Source organism: Oncorhynchus gorbuscha, linkage group LG23 (assembly GCF_021184085.1).
Source record: "Oncorhynchus gorbuscha isolate QuinsamMale2020 ecotype Even-year linkage group LG23, OgorEven_v1.0, whole genome shotgun sequence".
Taxonomy (NCBI): domain Eukaryota; kingdom Metazoa; phylum Chordata; class Actinopteri; order Salmoniformes; family Salmonidae; genus Oncorhynchus; species Oncorhynchus gorbuscha.
This window is the reverse complement of record NC_060195.1, coordinates 16130063-16152354: the sequence shown is the minus strand read 5'-3', so window position 1 is coordinate 16152354 and position 22292 is coordinate 16130063.

Here is a 22292-nt window from a genome sequence, read left to right as displayed (position 1 = left end):
TAATCATTTCACTGTACCCTGCAAGTACATGTGCGTCCCTGTGCATGTGACTAATAAACTCATCTAATCATCGAAAGTTTAATAATCTAATAACACCATCAAAATAGAAAGATTGACCCTAACTAAAGTGTACGGTAGAGTATAGTATTCTATGTGATTAGCATAAACCCATTCTGCAATTAGGTTACTTGTCAGGCTGTGGTACTGACTATAATCCTATGTGACTATTAATGAGAGGTGATGAATGGAGTACTTCAAAGCAGAGGTCTTCACAGGTCCACCCAAACCGAATACCTGATACCGGACCTGGGACCCTTTCGGATTCAGGTCCAAAATGTAAACTTGTAACCCGGGTCCAGGTCTGGTCCTGTTTGATTGTCACAGGTCTTGGACCTATGTAACTACTACAGTTTATATATCTGGATGGACCCAAGACCACGGCTCTGCATAGCTTATTTACTTGATGCTAAGAAGGCGAAGTTGTTAGTGTATAGTAGACCTACTAGTGATTTGGACTGAAATAGGTGCCGGTACTCATTTTGGATGCTGGTACTGTTTATATTTAGGAGCAGGAACTCTGCCATACTTTTGAGGTAATCTTTTTTGAGGTAATATTATATATTACATATATTATATAATATATATAATATATTATAATATTATATATATATAAGATATATATATATAAGAGGTTATATATACAGTGCCTTGCGAAAGTATTCGGCCCCCTTGAACTTTGCGACCTTTTGCCACATTTCAGGCTTCAAACATAAAGATATAAAACTGTATTTTTTTGTGAAGAATCAACAACAAGTGGGACACAATCATGAAGTAGAACAACATTTATTGAATATTTCAAACTTTTTTAACAAATCCAAAACTGATCAATTGGGCATGCAAAATTATTCAGCCCCTTTACTTTCAGTGCAGCAAACTCTCTCCAGAAGTTCAGTGAGGATCTCTGAATGATCCAATGTTGACCTAAATGACTAATGATGATAAATACAATCCACCTGTGTGTAATCAAGTCTCCGTATAAATGCACCTGCACTGTGATAGTCTCAGAGGTCCGTTAAAAGCGCAGAGAGCATCATGAAGAACAAGGAACACACCAGGCAGGTCCGAGATACTGTTGTGAAGAAGTTTAAAGCCGGATTTGGATACAAAAAGATTTCCCAAGCTTTAAACATCCCAAGGAGCACTGTGCAAGCGATAATATTGAAATGGAAGGAGTATCAGACCACTGCAAATCTACCAAGACCTGGCCGTCCCTCTAAACTTTCAGCTCATACAAGAAGAAGACTGATCAGAGATGCAGCCAAGAGGCCCATGATCACTCTGGATGAACTGCAGAGATCTACAGCTGAGGTGGGAGACTCTGTCCATAGGACAACAATCAGTCGTATATTGCACAAATCTGGCCTTTATGGAAGAGTGGCAAGAAGAAAGCCATTTCTTGAAGATATCCATAAAAAGTGTTGTTTAAAGTTTGCCACAAGCCACCTGGGAGACACACCAAACATGTGGAAGAAGGTGCTCTGGTCAGATGAAACCAAAATTTAACTTTTTGGCAACAATGCAAAATGTTATGTTTGGCGTAAAAGCAACACAGCTCATCACCCTGAACACACCATCTCCACTGTCAAACATGGTGGTGGCAGCATCATGGTTTGGGCCTGCTTTTCTTCAGCAGGGACAGGGAAGATGGTTAAAATTGATGGGAAGATGGATGGAGCCAAATACAGGACCATTCTGGAAGAAAACCTGATGGAGTCTGCAAAAGACCTGAGACTGGGACGGAGATTTGTCTTCCAACAAGACAATGATCCAAAACATAAAGCAAAATCTACAATGGAATGGTTCAAAAATAAACATATCCAGGTGTTAGAATGGCCAAGTCAAAGTCCAGACCTGAATCCAATCGAGAATCTGTGGAAAGAACTGAAAACTGCTGTTCACAAATGCTCTCCATCCAACCTCACTGAGCTTGACCTGTTTTGCAATGAGGAATGGGAAAAAATTTCAGTCTCTCGATGTGCAAAACTGATAGAGACATACCCCAAGCGACTTATAGCTGTAATCGCAGCAAAAGGTGGCGCTACAAAGTATTAACTTAAGGGGGCTGAATAATTTTGCACGCCCAACTTTTCAGTTTTTGATTTGTTAAAAAAGTTTGAAATATCCAATAAATGTCGTTCCACTTCATGATTGTGTCCCACTTGTTGTTGATTCTTCACAAAAAAATACAGTTTTATATCTTTATGTTTGAAGCCTGAAATGTGGCAAAAGGTCGCAAAGTTCAAGGGGGCCGAATACTTTCGCAAGGCACTGTATATAAGAGGTGCAGGAACAAGCATTATGCCTACTTGCCAATATACACTGAGTGAACAATTCATTAAGAACCCCTGCTCTTTCCATGACATAGACTGACCAGGTGAAAGCTATGATCCTGATCCCTTATTGATGTCACCTGTTAAATCCACTTCAATCATGGTAGATGAAGGGGAGGAGACAGGTTCAAGCACCATTTTTAAGCCTTGAGACAACTCGGACATGGATTGTGTGTGAGTGTGTGCCATTCAGAGGGTGAATGGGCGAGACAAAAGTTTTAAGTGCCTTTGAACGGTGTATGGTAGTAGGTGCCAGGTGCACCGGTTTGTGGAAAGAACTGTAACGCTGCTGGGATTTTTATTCTCAAAAGTTTCCTGTGTGTATTAAAAATGGTCCAGCCAACATGACACAGCTGTGGGAAGCATTGGAGTCAACATGGGCCAGCATCCCTGTGGAACGCTTTCAACAACTTGTAGAGTTCATGCCCCGACAAATTGAGGCTGTTCTGAGGGCCAAAGATACAACTCGATATTAGGAAGATGTTCTTAATGTTTTATGCACTCAGTGGATATAGGCCTATACAGTATGTTAACCAGAAGAGCAACTTAGCTGCTTAACATGATTATTTTGAATAGAATCCTTCTGTTCCTTTCCTTTGCACAATCCTCCAACACACTGCACCTGTTTGGAGAGGAGTACGACAGGGCCCCCCACAAAACAGTGCCCTCGTTTAGGGATTAAGTGCCCTGATCAAGTGCACAACGTCAAGAGACGTTGAAGTATTTTTATGTTATACCCATGGTATAAGGTCTGATATACCACAGCTTTCAGCCAATCAGCATTCAGGGCTCGAACCCGGTTTAAAATGGTAAATAAATCCCTTTCGTACATGTGCATAACTATAAATAAGTCCGACAGGAGAGTTTGAGTGATGAAAGTTCGACAGAAGATCTTGAAATCTTTGAGCAAGAAACACTTGGACAAACAAAAATAATATTATTAAAATAACATTATTATGTTAAGACTACAAACAGTTATAAATGGCTAATTTACTAGATTGACTTGTCATTTCAATAGGCTACGGACTCAAATCTGGGTTTATGATTGTAATTCAGCTTTGCCATGGTTTGCTTAGATAGATGCAGGTAGCCTATAGCCCCTGATATGCATACATCTTATTTCAGATGTAGTCCTACCATCTATTGCATCTTGCCTATGCCGCTCTGTCATTGCTTTTCCATATATTTATATGTATATATTCTTATTCCTTTACTTAGATTTGTGTGCATTAGGCAGTTGTGGAATTGTTAGATTACACGTTAGATATTACTGCACTGCCGGAACTAGAAGCACAAGCATTTCGCTACACTCGCAATAACTGCTAACCATGTGTATGTGACCAATAACATTTGATTTGATTTGTGATAGTCTACAGTAGCCTAGGAAAGATGTAAACTGAAAGATTTAGCAACTTGCTTCAAATTAATTAAAATTAAAATTAATTTATTCAAGATGAATATCTTGGCGATTTTGAGGCAAGAGGTGCTTGTGTTTCCCAATAGCCTGCTGAATAAGCTACTGAGGATGGGGTCGAAATTTGAATCACCAAATTAAATATTCATAATATGTATATGAACTGAATATGCTTGTCGACAACAGCCAGTGTTCATTTTCTGTAATTGTTTTTATCTGTAGCCTAATCTGACTTTTACCGTCAACCTAATGCGTTTTAACAATTGATCGGCATCTGCGATATAGCTTTGATAATTTCCAATGTAATTAATTAAGCATGGCCATTAATAATTGCATAATGACACAAGGCTACAAATCAAATTTAATTTGTCACATGCGCCGAAACCAACAGGTGTAAACCTGACCTTGAAATGCTTACTTACAAGCCCTTAACCAACAATGCAGTTCAAGAAATAGAGTAAAGAAAGTATTTAATAAAGACTAAAGTAAAAAAAAAATGTAATAAAAAAGTAACAATAAATGACATAACAATAACGATGTACAGGGGGTACTGGTACCGATTCAATGTGCGGTGGTACAGGTTAGTCAAGGTCATTTGTAAAGTGACTATGCATAGATAATAAACAATGAGTAGCAGCAGTGTAAAAACAAAGGGTGGGGGGACTGATTAATTGTTCCGCAGTCTTATGGCTTGGAAGTAGAAGTAAGAACAGATATAGCCCTTGGTTCACTCCAGACCTGACTGCCCTCGACCAGCACAAAAACATCCTGTGGCGGACTGCAATAGCATCAAATAGTCCCCGCAATATGCAACTGTTCAGGGAAATCAGGGACCAATACACGCAGTCAATCAGGAAAGCAAAGGCCAGCTTCTTCAAGCAGAAATTTGCATCCTGTAGCTCTAACTCCAAAAAGTTCTGGGACACTGGGAAGTCCATGGAGAACAAGAGCATTTCCTCCCAGCTGCCCACTGCACTGAGGCTAGGTAACACGGTCACCACCGATAAATCCTTGATAATCGAAAACTTCAACAAGCATTTCTCAACGGCTGGCCATGCCTTCCTCCTGGCTACTCCAACCTCGGCCAACAGCTCCCACCCCCCCAGATGTTCTGAAAGAGCTGCAAAACCTGGACCCGTACAAATCAGCTGGGCTTGACAATCTGGACCCTCTATTTTTGAAACTATCTGCCGCCATTGTCGCAACCCCTATTACCAGCCTGTTCAAACTCTCTTTCATATTGTCTGAGATCCCCAAAGATTGGAAAGCTGCCACAGTCATCCCCCTCTTCAAAGGGGGAGACACCCTGGACCCAAACTGTTACAGACCTATATCCATCCTGCCCTGCCTATCTACGGTCTTCGAAAGCCAAGTCAACAAACAGATCACTGACCATCTCGAATCCCACCGTACCTTCTCCCCTGTGCAATCTGGTTTCCGAGCCGGTCACGGGTGCAACTCAGCCACGCTCAAGGTACTAAACAATATCATAACCGCTATTGATAAAAGACAGTACTGTGCAGCCGTCTTCATCGACCTGGCCAAGGCTAGTAAAACTGACTATCCTACCGATCCTCGACTTCGGCGATGTCATCTACAAAATAGCTTCCAATACTCTTCTCAGCAAACTGGATGCAGTCTATCACAGTGCCGTCCGTTTTGTCACTAAAGCACCTTATAACACCCACCACTGCGACCTGTATGCTCTAGTCGGCTGGCCCTCGCTACATATTCGTCGCCAGACCCACTGGCTCCAGATCATCTACAAATCCATGCTAGGTAAAGCTCCACCTTATCTCAGTTCACTGGTCACGATGGCAACACCCACCCATAGCACCCGTTCCAGCAGGTGTATCTCACTGATCAGCCCTAAAGCCAACACCTCATTTGGCCGCCTTTCCTTCCAGTTCTCTCCTGCCTGTGACTGGAACGAAATGCAAAAATCGCTGAAGTTGGAGACTTTTATCTCCATCACCAACTTCAAACATATGCTATCTGAGCAGCTAACCGATCGCTGCAGCTGTACATAGTCCATCGGTAAATAGCCCACCCAATTTACCTACCTCATCCCCATACTGTTTTTATTTATTTACTTTTCTGCTCTTTTGCACACCAGTATCTATACCTGCACATGACCATCTGATCATTTATCACTCCAGTGTTAATCTGCTAAATTGTAATTATTCGCCTACCTCCTCATGCCTTTTGCACACAATGTATATAGACTCTTTTTTCTTTTTTTCTATGTTATGTTCTGTGTTATTGACTTGTTTATTGTTTACTCCATGTGTAACTCTGTGTTGTAGTCTGTTCACACTCCTATGCTTTATCTTGGCCAGGTCACAGTTGTAAATGAGAACTTGTTCTCAACTAGCCTACCTGGTTAAATCAAGGAGCCTTTTGGTCCTAGACTTGGCGCTCCGGTACCGCTTGCCGTGCGTCTAGTATATACAGTTGAAGTCGGAAGTTTACATACACCTTAGCCAAATACGTACAGTGAGGGAAAAAAGTATTTTATCCCCTACTGATTTTGTACATTTGTCCACTGACAAAGAAATTATCAGTCTATAATTTTAATGGTAGGTTTATTTTAACAGTGAGAGACAGAATAACAACAAAACAATCCAGAAAAACGCATGTCAAAAATGTTATAAATTTATTTGAATTTTAATGAGGGAAATGAGTATTTGACCCTGTAACGGCGTTCGTTTGTTGAAGGAGAGTTGGACCAAAATGCAGCGTGGTGGTTACTCATGAACTTTAATGTAGAATAGCGATACATGAAATAACTTATAAATATACAAAACAACAAACGGAACGTGAAAACCTATACAGCCTGTCTGGTGAACACTAACACGGAGACAGGAACAATCATCCACGAAATACACAGTGAAACCCCGGCTACCTAAATATGGTTCCCAATCAGAGACAACGAGAATCACCTGACTCTGATTGAGAACCGACTCAGGCAGCCAAACCTATGCTACACCCCTACTCAGCCACAATCCCAATGCCTACAAAACCCCAATACGAAATACAACAAAATAAACCCATGTCACACCCTGGCCTGACCAAATATATCACGAAAAAACAAAATACTATGACCAAGGCGTGACAGACCCCCTCTCAATCAGAAAGATTTCTGGCTCCCAGGTGTCTTTTATACAGGTAACAAACTGAGATTAGGAGCACACTCTTAAAGGGAGTGCTCCTAATCTCAGTATGTTACCTGTATAAAAGATACCTGTCCACAGAAGCAATCAATCAATCAAATTCCAAACTCTCCACCATGGCCAAGACCAAAGAGGTCTCCAAGGATGTCAGGGACAAGATTGTAGACCTACACAAGGCTGGAATGGGCTACAAGAAAATCGCCAAGCAGCTTGGTGAGAAGGTGACAACAGTTGGTGCGATTATTCGCAAATGGAAGAAACACAAAAGAACTGTCAATCTCCCCCGGCCTGGGGCTCCATGCAAGATCTCACCTCGAGGATTTGCAATGATCATGAGAACGGTGAGGAATCAGCCCAGAACTACACTGGAGGATCTTGTCAATGATCTCAAGGCAGCTGGGACCATAGTCAGCATAGTCAGCAAGAAAACAATTGGTAACACACTACGCCATGAAGGACTGAAATCCTCAAGAAAGCACATATACATGCCTGTCTGAGGTTTGCCAATGAACATCTGAATGATTCAGAGGACAACTTGGTGAAAGTGTTGTGGTTAGATGAAACCAAAATGGAGCTCTTTGGCACCAACTCAACTCGCCGTATTTGGAGGAGGAGGAAAGCTGCCTATGACCTCAAGAACACCATCCCCACCAATCATGGAGGTGGAAACATTATGCTTTGGGGGTGTTTTTCTGCTAAGGGGACAGAACAACTTCACCGCATCAAAGGGACGATGGACGGGGTCATGTACCGTCAAATCTTGGGTGAGAGCCTCCTTCCCTCAGAAAATGGGTCTTGAATGGGTATTCCAGCATGACAATGACCCAAAACACACGGCCAAGGCAAAAAAGGAGTGGCTCAAGAAGAAGCACATTAAAGTCCTGGAATGGCCTAGCCAGTCTCCAGACCTTAATCCCATAGAAAATCTGTGGAGGGAGCTGAAGGTTCGAGTTGCCAAACGTCAGCCTCGAAACCTTAATGACTTGGAGAAGATCTGCAAAGAGGAGTGGGACAAAATCCCTCCTGAGATTTGTGCAAACCTGGTGGCCAACTACAAGAAACGTCTGACCTCTGTGATTGCCAACAAGAGTTTTGCCACCAAGTACTAAATCATGTTTTGCAGAGGGGTCAAATACTTATTTCCCTCAATAAAATGCAAATCAATTCATAACATTTTTGACATGTGTTTTTCTGGATTTTTGTTGTTGGTATTCTGTCTCTCACTGTTCAAATAAACCTACCATTAAAATTATAGATGGCTCATTTTTTGTCAGTGGGCAAATGTACAAAATCACCAGGGGATCAAATACTTTTGTCCCTCACTGTACATCTAAACTCAGTTTTTCACAATACCTGAGTAAAAATTCCATGTCTTAGGTCAGTTAGGATCACCACTTTATTTTAGAATGTGATATGTCAGAATAATAGCAGAGAGAATGATTTATTTAAGCTTTTATTTCTTTCATCACATTGCCAGTGGGTCAGAAGTTTACATACACTCAATTACTATTTGTTAGCATTGCCTTTAAATTGTTTAACTTGGGTCAAACGTTTCGGGTAGCCTTCCACAAGCTTCCCACAATAAGTTGGGTGAATTTTGGCCCATTCCTCCTGACAAAACTGGTGTAACTGAGTCAGGTTTGTAGGCCTCCTTGCTCACACACACTTTTTCAGTTCTGCCCACAAATTTTCTATCGGATTGAGGTCAGGCCTTTGTGATGGCCACTCCAATGCCATGACATTGTTGTCCTTAAGCCATTTTGCCACAACCTTGGAAGTCTGCTTGGGGTCATTGTCCATTTGGAAGAGCCATTTGCGACCAAGCTTTAACTTCCTGACTGATGTCTTGAGATGTTGCTTTAATATATCCACATAATTTTCCTTTCCTCATGATGCCATCTATTTTGTGAAGTGGACCAGTCTCTCCTGCAGCAAAGCACCCCCACAACATGATGCTGCCACCCTGCTTCACGGTTGGGATGGTGTTCTTCTGCTTGCAAGCCTCCCCCTCCAAACATAACAATAGTCATTATGGCCAAACAGTTGAATTTTTGTTTTATCAGACCAGAGGACATTTCTCCAAAATGTATGATCTTTGTCCCCATGTGCAGTTGCAAACCGTGGTTTTGGAACAGTGGCTTCTTCCTTGCTGAGCGGCCATTCAAGTTATATCAATAGAGGACTACTTTTACTGTGGATATAAATACTTTTGTACCTGTTTCCTCCAGCATCTTCACAAGGTCCTTTGCTGTTGTTCTGGGATTAGTCTGCACTTTTCCACCAAAGTATGTTCATCTCTAGGAGACAGAATGGGTGTTAAGTACGCCAAGAACCTTGGCGTGATCCTGGACAACACCCTGTCGTTCTCAACCAACATCAAGGCGGTGGCCCGTTCCTGTAGGTTCATGCTCTACAACATCCGCAGAGTACGACCCTGCCTCACACAGGAAGCGGCGCAGGTCCTAATCCAGGCACTTGTCATCTCCCGTCTGGATTACTGCAACTCGCTGTTGGCTGGGCTCCCTGCCTGTGCCATTAAACCCCTTCAACTCATCCAGAACGCCGCAGCCCGTCTGGTGTTCAACCTTCCCAAGTTCTCTCACGTCACCCCGCTCCTCCGTTCTCTCCACTGGCTTCCAGTTGAAGCTCGCATCCGCTACAAGACCATGGTGCTTGCCTACGGAGCTGTGAGGGGAACGGCACCTCAGTACCTCCAGGCTCTGATCAGGCCCTACACCCAAACAAGGGCACTGCGTTCATCCACCTCTGGCCTGCTCGCTCCCTACCACTGAGGAAGTACAGCTCCCGCTCTGCCCAGTCAAAACTGTTCACTGCCCTGGCCCCCAATGGTGGAACAAACTCCCTCACGACGCCAGGACAGCGGAGTCAATCACCACCTTCCGGAGACACCTGAAACCCCACCTCTTTAAGGAATACCTAGGATAGGATAAGTAATCCCTCTCACCCCCCCCCCTTAAGTTTTAGATGCACTATTGTAAAGTGACTGTTCCACTGGATGTCATAAGGTGAATGCACCAATTTGTAAGTCGCTCTGGATAAGAGCGTCTGCTAAATGACTTAAATGTAAATGTAAATGTAAGTATGCCTCTAGGAAGAGGGAACGCAACACCCTGCTACAACGCAACTCCCCGTGGAGTGAAAGAGTTATGGGATTGTAGGTGCGGGTTGACAAAAGGCAGAGATGAGTAACATTTACAGGAAATTTATTCCGTCACACGGTAATTTTGGGGAACAGGGGCCGGACGGAACCAAAGCAAAGAAAGGAAATGTCAACGCCTCCTCTCCTACCTTGAAGCTAGGGGGCACTATTTTTATGTTTGGAAAAATAACGTTCCCAAAGTAAACGGCCTATTTCTCAGGACCAGATGCTAGAATATGCATATAATTGACAGATTAGGATAGAAAACACTCTAAAGTTTCCAAAATGGTCCAAATGTTGTCTGTGAGTTAAACACAACTGATATTGCAGGCTAAAACCAGAGGAAAATCTAATCAGGAAGTGCCCCTGTTTTTGAAACCTCTCTGTTCTTAAGCATCCCTATTGCCCATTTAAAGGGATATCAACCAGATTCCTTTTTCTATGGCTTCCCTAAGGTGTCAACAGCCTTTAGACATAGTTTCAGGCTTTTATTTTGAAGAATGAGCGTGAACGACCACATTGCGTAAGTGGATAGGAGGGGGCTCTCAGAGTGAGTTGTGCGCAAAAGAGAAAGGCGGCCATTGTTACTCCCGGTCCTAGTGAAAAGCCAACTGTCCCGGTTGATATATTATCGAATAGATATTTGAAAAACACCCTGAGGATGGATTATAAAAAACGTTTGACATTTTTCTGTGGACATTATGGATATAATTTGGAATTTTTGTCTGTGTTGTCATGACCGGATTCCATAACGCACCAAACTAATGGAGGTATTTGGATATAAAAATATCTTTATGGAACACAAAGGAACATTTGTTGTCTAACTGGGAGTCTCATGAGTGAAAACATCCGAAGATCATCAAAGGTAAACTATTAATTTGACTGTTTTTCTGATTTTCGTGACCAAGTTACCTCATGCTAAGTGTACTTACCTCATGCTAAGTGTACTTATTGTTTTGTGGAGCGATCGATAAACTTACACAAACGCTTGTATTGCTTACGCTGTAAAGCATCATTTCAAAATCTGAGACGACAGGTCTATTAACAAAAGGCTAAGCTGTGTTTTGCAATATTGCACTTGTGATTTCATGAATATGAATATTTTCTAGTAATATTATTTGACTGTGGCGCTATGCTATTCAGCGTTGCTGATGACAATTATACCGGATACAGGATGGGTGGTTCAGAGAGATTTTACCTACCTACCCACAACTTACCTAACTAGCACCACCTGGTACACTAACCAAAATACAGGGGATGGTCCGCCCAGGTCTTACCTAGTGTGCATAGACAGAGTATATACTACGGGTATATGTATGCCCACAGGCCTCTTGCCTAAGCATTCCCAAGGTGCCTTCCCCTTCCCCCCTGGGAACATAAATAGAATAACAAAAACAATTTCAATAATCAAAACACTGCGTCCTATTTACACACACAGGACATACAAATAAGCTCTCTCTCTCTCTCTCTCTCTCTCTCTCTCTCTCTCTCTCTCTCTCTCTCTCTCTCTCTCTCTCTCTCTCTCTCTCTCTCTCTCTCTCTCTCTCTCTCTCTCTCTCTCTCTCTCTCTCTCTCTCTAACAAACAACATAGGATATACCAATCAGCTCTCAACAACAACCAACACAGGACACACTCATCTCCCTCTCTGAGCAACAGAACACTGGCTTATATAGCTTCAGAAGGAGTCGGTAATTGAAGACAGCTGCGTCTTCTGACAAGAGGGCGGGGTCAGCTCCAATTTTCCATGGAGTCGACCAATCAGATGCTTGGGGGATTCCAAGAAGCCATCCTGAAACACACACATACAAAACCACAACACCGAAACTGGGGAATGTAACAACGGGGGCCTGTTCGGCCCTCCTTTTCCTATAGTCCATGATCAGCTCCTTTGATGGAGACTAAAATACAGAGTGGCGTTGACTAAAATACAGTAGAATAGAATACAGTATATACAGTGGGGAGAACAAGTATTTGATACACTGCCGATTTGGCAGGTTTTCCTACTTACAAAGCATGTAGAGGTCTGTCATTTTTATCATAGGTTACACTTCAACTATGAAAGACGGAATCTAAAACAACAATCCAGAAAATCACATTGTATGATTTTTAAATAATTAATTTGCATTTTATTGCATGACATAACTATTTGATACATCAGAAAAGCAGAACTTAATATTTGGTATAGAAACCTTTGGTTGCAATTACAGAGATAATACATTTCCTGTAGTTCTTGACCAGGTTTGCAAACACTGCAGCAGGGATTTTGGCCCACTCCTCCATACAGACCTTCTCCAGATCCTTCAGGTTTCGGGGCTGTCGCTGGGCAATACGGACTTTCAGCACCCTCCAAATATTTTCTATTGGGTTCAGGTCTGGAGACTGGCTAGGCCACTCCAAGACCTTGAGATGCTTCTTACGGAGCCACTCATTAGTTGCCCTGGCTATGTGTTTCGGGTCGTTGTCATGCTGGAAGACCCAGCCACTACCCATCTTCAATGCTCTCACTGAGGGAAGGAGGTTGTTGGCCAAGATCTCACGATACATGGCCCCATCCATCCTCCCCTCAATACGGTGCAGTCGTCCTGTCCCCTTTGCAGAAAAGCATCCCCAAAGAATGATGTTTCCACCTCCATGCTTCACGGTTGGGATGGTATTCTTGGGGTTGTACTCATCCTTCTTCTTCCTCCAAACACGGCGAGTGGAGTTTAGACAAAAAAGCTCTATTTTTGTCTCATCAGACCACATGACCTTCTCCCATTCCTCCTCTGGATCATGCAGATGGTCATTGGCATACTTCAGACGGGCCTGGACATGCGCTGGTTTGAGCAGGGGGACCTGCTCAAAAAGTTATGTTTGGAGTAAAAGCAACACAGCTCATCACCCTGAACACACCATCCCCACTGTCAAACATGGTGGTGGCAGCAACATGGTTTGGGCCTGCTTTTCTTCAGCAGGGACAGGGAAGATGGTTAAAATTGATGGGAAGATGGATGGAGCCAAATACAGGACCATTCTGGAAGAAAACCTGATGGAGTCTGCAAAAGACCTGAGACTGGGACGGAGATTTGTATTCCAACAAGACAATGATCCAAAACATAAAGCAAAATCTACAATGGAATGGTTCAAAAATAAACATATCCATGTGTTAGAATGGCCAAGTCAAAGTCCAGACCTGAATTCAATCGAGAATCTGTGGAAAGAACTGAAAACTGCTGTTCACAAATGCTCTCCATCCAACCTCACTGAGCTCGAGCTGTTTTGCAAGGAGGAATGGGAAAAAATGTCAGTCTCTGGATGTGCAAAACTGTTAGAGACATACCCCAAGCGACTTACTGCTGTAATTGCAGCAAAAGGTGGCGCTACAAAGTATTAACTTAAGGGGGCTGAATAATTTTGCATGCCCAATTGTTCAGTTTTTGATTTGTTAAAAAAGTTTGAAAAAAAATGTCGTTCCACTTCATGATTGTGTCCCACTTGTTGTTGATTCTTCACAAGAAAATACAGTTTTATATCTTTATGTTTGAAGCCTGAAATGTGGCAAAAGGTCGCAAAGTTCAAGAGGGCCGAATACTTTCGCAAGGCACTGTATATAGTGCAGCATCCTCTAAGGTGCAGGGTTTGAGGAGCCGGTTGGTAGCCGGCTAGTGATGGCTATTTAACAGTCTGATGGCCTTGAGATCGAAGCTGTTTTTCATTCTCTTGGCCCCAGCTTTGATGCACTTGTACTGACCTCGACATCTGGGTGATAGCAGGGTGAACAGGCCATGGCTGGTTGATGTCCTTGATAATCTTTTTGGCCTTCCTGTGACATCGCGTGCTGTATGTATCCTACAGGGCAGGCAGTGTGCCCCTGGTGATGCGTTTGGCAGACCGCACCGCCCTCTGGTGAGCCTTGCGGTTGCGGGCGGTGCAGTTGCCGTACCAGGTTGTGATACAGCCCGACAGGATGATCTCAATTGTGCATCTGTAAAGGTTTGTGAGGGTCTTGGGGGCCAAGTCTAATTTCTTCAGCCTCCTAAGGTTGAAGAGGCACTGATGCGACTTCTTCATCACACCTGCTGTGTGGGTGGACCTTTTCATAATGTCAGTGATGTGTACACCAAAGAACTTGAAGCTTTTCACCTTCTCCACTGTGGTCCCGTCAATGTGGATAGGGGCGGTCTCCCTTCTGCTGTTTCCTGAAGTCCACGATCAGCTCCTTTGTTTTGTTGACATTGAGGGAGAGGTTATTTTCCTGGCACCACTCTGCCAGGGCCCTCACCTCCTCCCTGTAGGCTGTCTCATCCTTGTTGGTAATCAGGCCAACTGCTGTTGTGTCATCTGCAAACTTGATGATTGAGTTGGAGGCGTACATGGCCACGCAGTCATGGGGCTGAGCACACACCCTTGTAGGGCCCCTGTGTTGAGGATCAGCAAAGTGGAGGTGTTGTTTCCTATCTTCACCACCTGGGGGCGGCTCGTCAGGGAGTCCAAGACACAGTTTCACAGGACGGGATTCAGGGCCCTGAGCTTGATGATGAGTTTGGCGGGTAGAGGTGATATGGTCCTCAACTAGTCTCCCAAAGCACTTCATAATGACAGAAGTGAGTGCTAGTCATTTAGTTCAGTTACCTTTGCATTCTTGGTTACAAGAACAATGGTGGACATCTTGAAGCAAGTGGGGATAGCAGATTGGGATAGGGAGAGATTGAATATATCCGTAAAGACTCCAGCCAGCTGGTCTGCGCATGCTCTGAGGACGAAGTCGCGGGTGACAGTTAGCAGCAGTGGTGGAAAAAGTACACAATTGTCATACTTGAGTAAAAGGAAAGATATCTTTATAGAAAATGACAAGTAAAAGTGAAAGTCACCCAGTAAAGTACAACTTGTGTTACGAATCCCGTTTCCTGAGTCTGTGTTTGCCTGTGTTTCTGTCCTGGAGTGTGTTTCCGGTGTCCTGGAACGCACCCTGTCTGGTTGCCGGGCGAATTAGCTTGTTGGGAGATCGATGTTTACCCGCACCTGTATCCCATCAGTAATCTGCACACCTGTCCTGATCATCACCTCTCCCCTTCAAAAGCTCTGACCTGACATCCATTCACTGCCGGATCGTTAGCCATGAACATTACTCACCCGGATCATTTACCCCATTCCCGCCTGGTCGGAGGAGGATTCCGCTACCCCATTGGATCCACCTATTTACTCCCATCAACTCACCACCGCTGCCCGCTACGCCACCTGGATATATCTACCCATTCACATTCACTTGTAAATAAATACTCACCTTCTTCCTACTCTCCTTGTCCTGGTCTGCTTCTGGGTTCGATTTTGAAAGAACGTGACAGAACGATCCGGCCAAGGATGAACCCAGCGGACCTGGACTCCGTTTGCCATGCCATTACCCAGCAGGGGAAGATATTGGGACAACACAAGACGGCGCTACAGGAGATAGCGGGTTCAATCCAGAACTTATCTGCTAGCTTGACACAAATCCAGGATCAGCTCAGTTTGCCGGCGATTCATTCACCACCTGTTTCACCCATCTCACCTGCCGTGTCTGGTGCGATTTTCTTCCGTGAACCCAATGTACCGACGCCTGATAAATATGAAGGGGATTTGGGAAGATGCCGTTCTTTTCTTATGCAGTGTGGGTTAGTGTTTGATCTGCAGCCTCATTCTTACGCCACTGACAAGGCTAGGATAGCCTTTGTTATTGAACTGCTGCGTGGAAGAGCTCTGGAATGGGCTTCAGCCGTTTGGGAACGACAGGAGACCTGCATGGCTTCATACCAGGAGTTCACGGGAGAGATGAGAAAGCTTTTTGACCATCCAGTCCGAGGTAAGGACGCAGCTAAACGTTTGTTCACTCTTCGCCAAGGAGCTCGCAGTGTGGCAGACTTTATGATCGAGTTCAGAACATTGTCTGTGGAGAGTGGTTGGAATGAGGAGTCACTACAAGCGGCTTTTTACCAGGGGTTGTCGGAGCAACTCAAGGACGAGCTGATCTCCTATCCAGAGCCTAGTGACTTAGATAGTTTGGTCACCTTAGCTATTCGGGTAGATAATAGAGTCCGAGAGAGAAGGAGGGAGAAGCAGTGGGGTCCATCTAATCAATCTGAGACTCGGTTACCATTCGGGTCAGGAAGTGGACCAGAATGGATTGATCATTTTCCCTCACATGGGATTGGTGGAGGAGTCCTGCCGCCAGATCCTGAACCTATGCAAGTGGGGCGGCACAGGTTAACTAAGGACGAGCGCCAACGTAGACGTGAGACCAACAGCTGCCTCTACTGTGGTAGCTCGGGACATTACATCTCCGTTTGTCCTCAGCGCCCGTTAAACTGCACGGCTCGTTAAGTTTGGGAGGTTTGTTAGCGAGCCAGTTTCAACCTCTCAAGAGCCCTGTCAGACCTTGTTTTCCTGCTACCCTCATAAATAAGAATAAGAGTTTAGCGATTAACGCTTTCATCGATTCAGGTGCCGATGACAGCTTCATTGATGCCGACTTAGTGGAACAGCTGGGGCTTTCCAAGGAGCAATTACCGGAAGCCATTGAAGCAACCACTCTGAACGGCAGTAGTCTGGCACGGATCACTATGAGGACTGAACCGGTTAAGATGTTGTTGTCGGGGAATCATTCAGAGGTTATTTATTTTTTCATTTTGCCTTCCCCCCCCCATGTTCCTCTGGTTCTTGGATACCCCTGGCTAAGAGAACACAATCCTTCGTTCGATTGGGTGACTGCCTCAGGACTGCCTGTTCTCATGCTGTCTCCAGTCGGGTCAGTGAGTCTGCTCCTCCTGATTTGTCCCTGGTTCCTGAAACATATCACGAGTTGGGTGAGGTGTTCAGTAAGCAGAAAGCTCAGTCACTTCCTCCCCACCGACCTCATGATTGTACAATTAAGCTGTTCCATCGTTCCCTCGATTCTTTACAGGGTGCTACTGTGTTTTCGAAGCTTGATCTACGCAATGCGTATCATCTGGTTCGGATCAAAGAGGGGGACGAGTGGTTGACTGGATTCAATACACCTAATGGACATTTTGAGTACCAGGTGATGCCGTTTGGACTTTCCAACGCTCCAGCAGTGTTCCAAAGATTGGTGAATGACGTGCTGAGGGATATGATCGGTCTGTTTGTGTTCGTCTACCTGGATGACATCCTGATTTTCTCCAAGGAGCTTTCCAGCCACATCCAGCATGTTAAGCAGGTCCTGCAGCGGTTATTGGAGAACTGTCTGTTTGTGAAGGCAGAGAAGTGTGATTTTCACGCCCACACTACATCCTTCCTCGGGTACATCATCTCCAGGGGTGAGATCAAGATGGACCAAGAGAAGGTTTGGGCGGTTCGGGATTGGGCCCGGCCCGGTACGAGATTGCAGCTCCAGAGATTCCTGGGATTTGCGAACTTCTATCGGAGGTTTATCCGTGATTACAGCCGGGTATCCGCCCCTTTAACTGCTCTTACGTCTTGCACCAGAATTTTCTGTTGGACTCCTGAGGCAGACCGAGCATTTCTGAACTTGAAGAGCCGATTCACCAACGCGCCGATTCTCTCTCAACCTGACACTTCCCATCAGTTTGTTGTTGAGGTGGACGCGTCTGATGTGGGGGTGGGCGCCATCCTGTCCCAGCATAGCTCCACGACGGTAAACTCCATCCCTGCGCCTTCTACTCTTGTCGTCTTTCACCAGCTGAGAGAAACTACGATGTGGGTAACCGGGAGCTTCTCGCTGTGAAGCTTGCCTTTGAGGACTGGCGTCACTGGTTGGAGGGAGCGGAGCAACCGTTTGTGGTCTGGACTGACCACAAGAATCTGGCTTACGTGCAATCGGCTAAACGTCTCAACTCCCGTCAGGCCAGGTGGGCTTTGTTTTTTGAACGCTTCAATTTTTCCCTGACGTTCCGACCTGGGTCGAAGAACGGCAAAGCAGACGCCTTATCCCGGATGTTCTCCAAGACGGATGAGAGTGGGGCCAAGACTGAGACGATTCTTCCCCAGAACCTTGTTGTGGGAGCCGTTACATGGAAGATTGAGGAGGATGTGCTGGCGGTCCTTCGGACGCAGCCCGGCCCCGGTAACGGTCCACCCGGTCGGTTGTTCGTGCCTGAGTCGGTCCGTTCTGCTGTTCTTCAGTGGTCCCACACCAGCAAGATAGCTTGTCACCCTGGCGTTGCTCGGACTATGGTGCTACTGCGCAGACGATTTTGGTGGCCTGCCATGGGAGAAGATACCCGGAGGTTTGTTGTCGCATGTCCTGTTTGTGCTCAGAACAAAAGTACCAACCCAGACCGTGGTCCTCAGTTTACCTCTGCTGTCTGGAGATCCTTCTGTTTGGCCATTGAGCTACAGTCAGTCTCACTTCTGGATTTTTTGTCAGGCGGGAGAGCCAACCAGAAGATGGAGTCCATGCTGCGTTGTCTTGTCTCCTCTGATCCCACCTCTTGGTCATCTCAGATTCACCCAAGTTTGCCCATTTTTCCTTCATCTGCCACTGGGATGTCCCCCTTCCAATCTGCGGATACCAACCTCCCTTGTTTCCTTCTCAGGAGAGGGATCTTTCGGTTCCTTCTGTCCAGGGGAGGTTTTCAGGGTCCACCGGACCTGGCATCGGGCCAGAAAGGTCCTCATTGTTTCTGACCGTCAGATCCCGAATCAGTTTTCCTGCTGCTATACCATGGAGATAAGGTTTGTTTGTGTCATGTTTTGTCTTATATTGTCTTGTCATTTTGCTTTTCCTTCTGGTTTTCACCCCTGCTGGTCTTTTGGTCAGTTCGGAGAGAGCCAACCAGAAGATGGAGTCCATGCTATCGTTGTCTCCTGTCTCCCAGCTGTTCCTATTCCCCTAATCAATCATTTAGTCTTCCCACACCTGTTCCCTATCTTTTCCCCTGATTAGAGTCCCTATTTCTCCCCTTGTTTTCCGTTTCTGTCCTGGGATGTATACTGTTCACCGTGCTGTGTCTTTGTATCCAACCTGTCCCTTGTTTCCTCAGATGCTCAGTGAGCAGGGATCTGAGTCTGTTCCTTCTGCCTTCCAGGCAACCTGCAGTTCATTATCGAGTCTCCAGTCAGGACCTGGATTCGGGCCAGGAAATTGTCCTTCTTATGCTTTATTTCTGATTTGTCTAGGAGTATTGTTATTTCCTTAAACTGGATTAAAGACTCTGTTTTCGCCAAGCCGCTTTTGGGTCCTCATTCACCTGCATAACAGGTTGGCTACACGGGATCTTCCTCTACGGACTGAGTCGAGGAAACTCTGTTGTGGTCCGACTCAAATTGCCGGCAACGCTTCGAGTACACCCCACCTTTCATGTCTCCTGCCTCAAGCCGGTTCTCCTCAGTCCTCTGTTGCCCCCTCCTCCTCAGATGATCGGAGGTGGTCCTGCCTACACGGTGCGCCGCATAATGGATTCCAGACGGCGGGGTCGAGGTTTCCAATATCTCGTGGATTGGGAAGGATATGGTCCAGAGGAGAGGAGTTGGATTCCTCGGCGTCAGATCCTTGATGACGACCTGCTTCGTTACTTCTACCGCCTCCACCCTGGCGCTCCAGGTAGTCCGCCCGGTGGCGTTCGTCGGAGGGGGGGTACTGTCACGAATCCCGCTTCCTGAGTCTGTGTTTGCCTGTGTTTCTTCCTACTCTCCTTGTCCTGGTCTGCTTCTGGGTTCGATTTTGAAAGAACGTGACAATTTGAGTAAAAGTCTTTGGTTTTAAATATACTTAAGTATCAAAAGTAAAAGTATGAATCATTTCAAATTCCTTACATTTAGCAAACCAGACAGCACCATTTTCTTGTTTTTATCATTTACACTCCAACACTCTGACATCATTTACAAATGAAGCATTTGTGTTTCGTGAGTCCGCCAGATCAGAGGTCGTAGAGATGACCAGGGATGTTCCCTTGACAAGTGTGAGAATTGGACAATTTTCTGTCCTGCTAAATGTAACAAGTACTTTTGTGTGTCAGGGAAAATGTCTGGAGTAAAAAGTACATTATTTTCTATAGGAATGTAGTGAAGTTAAAGTAAAAGTTGTCAAAAATATAAATAGTAAAGTACAGACAGCCGTAAGGCTCTCCAGAGGGTAGTGAGGTCTGCACAACGCATCCCCGGGGCAAACTACCAGCCCTCCAGGACACCTACACCACCCGATGTTACAGGAAGGCCATAAAGATCATCAAGGACATCAACCACCCGAGCCACTGCCTGTTCACCCCGCTATCATCCAGAAGGCGAGGTCAGTACAGGTGCATCAAAGCTGGGACCGAGAGACTGAAAAACAGCTTCTATCTCAAGGCCATCAGACTGTTAAACAGCCACCACTAACATTGAGTGGCTGCTGCCAACACACTGTCATTGACACTGACCCAACTCCAGCCACTTTAATAATGGGAATTGATGGGAAATGATGTAAATATATCACTAGCCACTTTAAACAATGCTACCTTATATAATGTTACTTACCCTACATTATTCATCTCATATGCATACGTATATACTGTACTCTATATCATCGACTGCATCCTTATGTAATACATGTATCACTAGCCACTTTAACTATGCCACTTTGTTTACTTTGTCTACATACTCATCTCATATGTATATACTGTACTCGATACCATCTACTGTATGCTGCCCTGTACCATCACTCATTCATATATCCTTATGTACATATTCTTTATCCCCTTACACTGTGTATTAGACAGTAGTTTTGGAATTGTTAGTTAGATTACTTGTTGGTTATCACTGCATTGTCGGAACTAGAAGCACAAGCATTTCGCTACACTCGCATTAACATCTGCTAACCATGTGTATGTGACAAATAAAATTTGATTTGAGATACCCCCAAAAACGACTTAAGTAGTACTTTAAAGTATTTTTACTTAAGTACTTTAAACCAATGGTTAGCAGCAGCAGGTCTTTTAAAAATATTTATTTATAGAAATTCAATGTTGGCTACAGTGGAAAGTAGCCAAAAACCTGCAACCCATGACCAATACATTTTCACCCTTGACATAGTTTTCAAAGTAGCCCAATTTCAGGAGAACCGTGGACATGGCAACCATGTGGGGTAGGATTGAGATAAAGTAAACTGATCCTAGATCAGGATAGATTTGCCTTAACCCAGCCTAACCCTTCCCCATTTGATAATCTGTCTAAGACAGATGTAATATTTACGCAATATTTTTTTCTGGGTTGCAGAGATTACCCATCTGGTAATGGAGGAGGTAAGAGATAATGTGTATTAGTGTATAATTTAACAATAATTTGGTAAGTGCTTATATTTGTCCTATATCCCTCGTGTGAATTGGAAATGTGTTTTTCACTCCCCCTGAGACACCCATGGAGAGTGGGGCCTTGGCCAGGGTCAGCCATTATCAACAGCAACCCTGGAGCAATGGGGTTAAGTGCCTTGTTCAAGGTCACATTCGATCTGATCATCTGTGAAGTGTGCCTGGCCATGAAAACAAGCTACCCTAGAACATGCCTTAAATCTCCGTCTTCCAAGTTCACAGATTCACAGAGGAAAACAAATTCAACTCAAGTAATTTAAATGAAGGCCCAATGCAGCCGTAAAAAAAAACAAAACAATATCAATTATTTCTGCGTAACAATTAAGTACCTTAGTGTAATAGATTTCTATTTAAATGGACAATGATATTTTTTTAGCTAAAACTACATCTCAAGCAAGAATTTTCCAAGGACTGTCTGGGAGAAGTCTGAGTGGGGAAAGGGAAAGGAAAACTGAGGTTCATGAGGCGGTTCGATTAATCTGGCCCAGGGAGGCGTGTTTTGCACCGGGTGAAAGTTGATTGCATTCATTTTTAAACTGGTCTGCCTCCCAGGCATGAACCGAGTGCATGTTCAAAGCCCACAAAACAAAAGTGACCTAATTAAGCACAAAGTGTAATGAGTAGGATTCTGTGACTACACATGCAAAAGTGATTTCTTTAAATAAAAACCCTTTATCTGCCTTCCCAATTAAAACTATACTGAACACAAAAATAGGCCCAACCACTTGGCAGCCAGGCCCTCCCAAAATCGGTCTTTATTACAGACAGAAATACTCCTCAGCACCAATTTTTGTTTAGTGTTGTTAGAAAATTAAAACATGTGTTTTGTAGAAAATAGATGTATGTTTCTGGACGATGCACCATGCTGCCTTGTTGA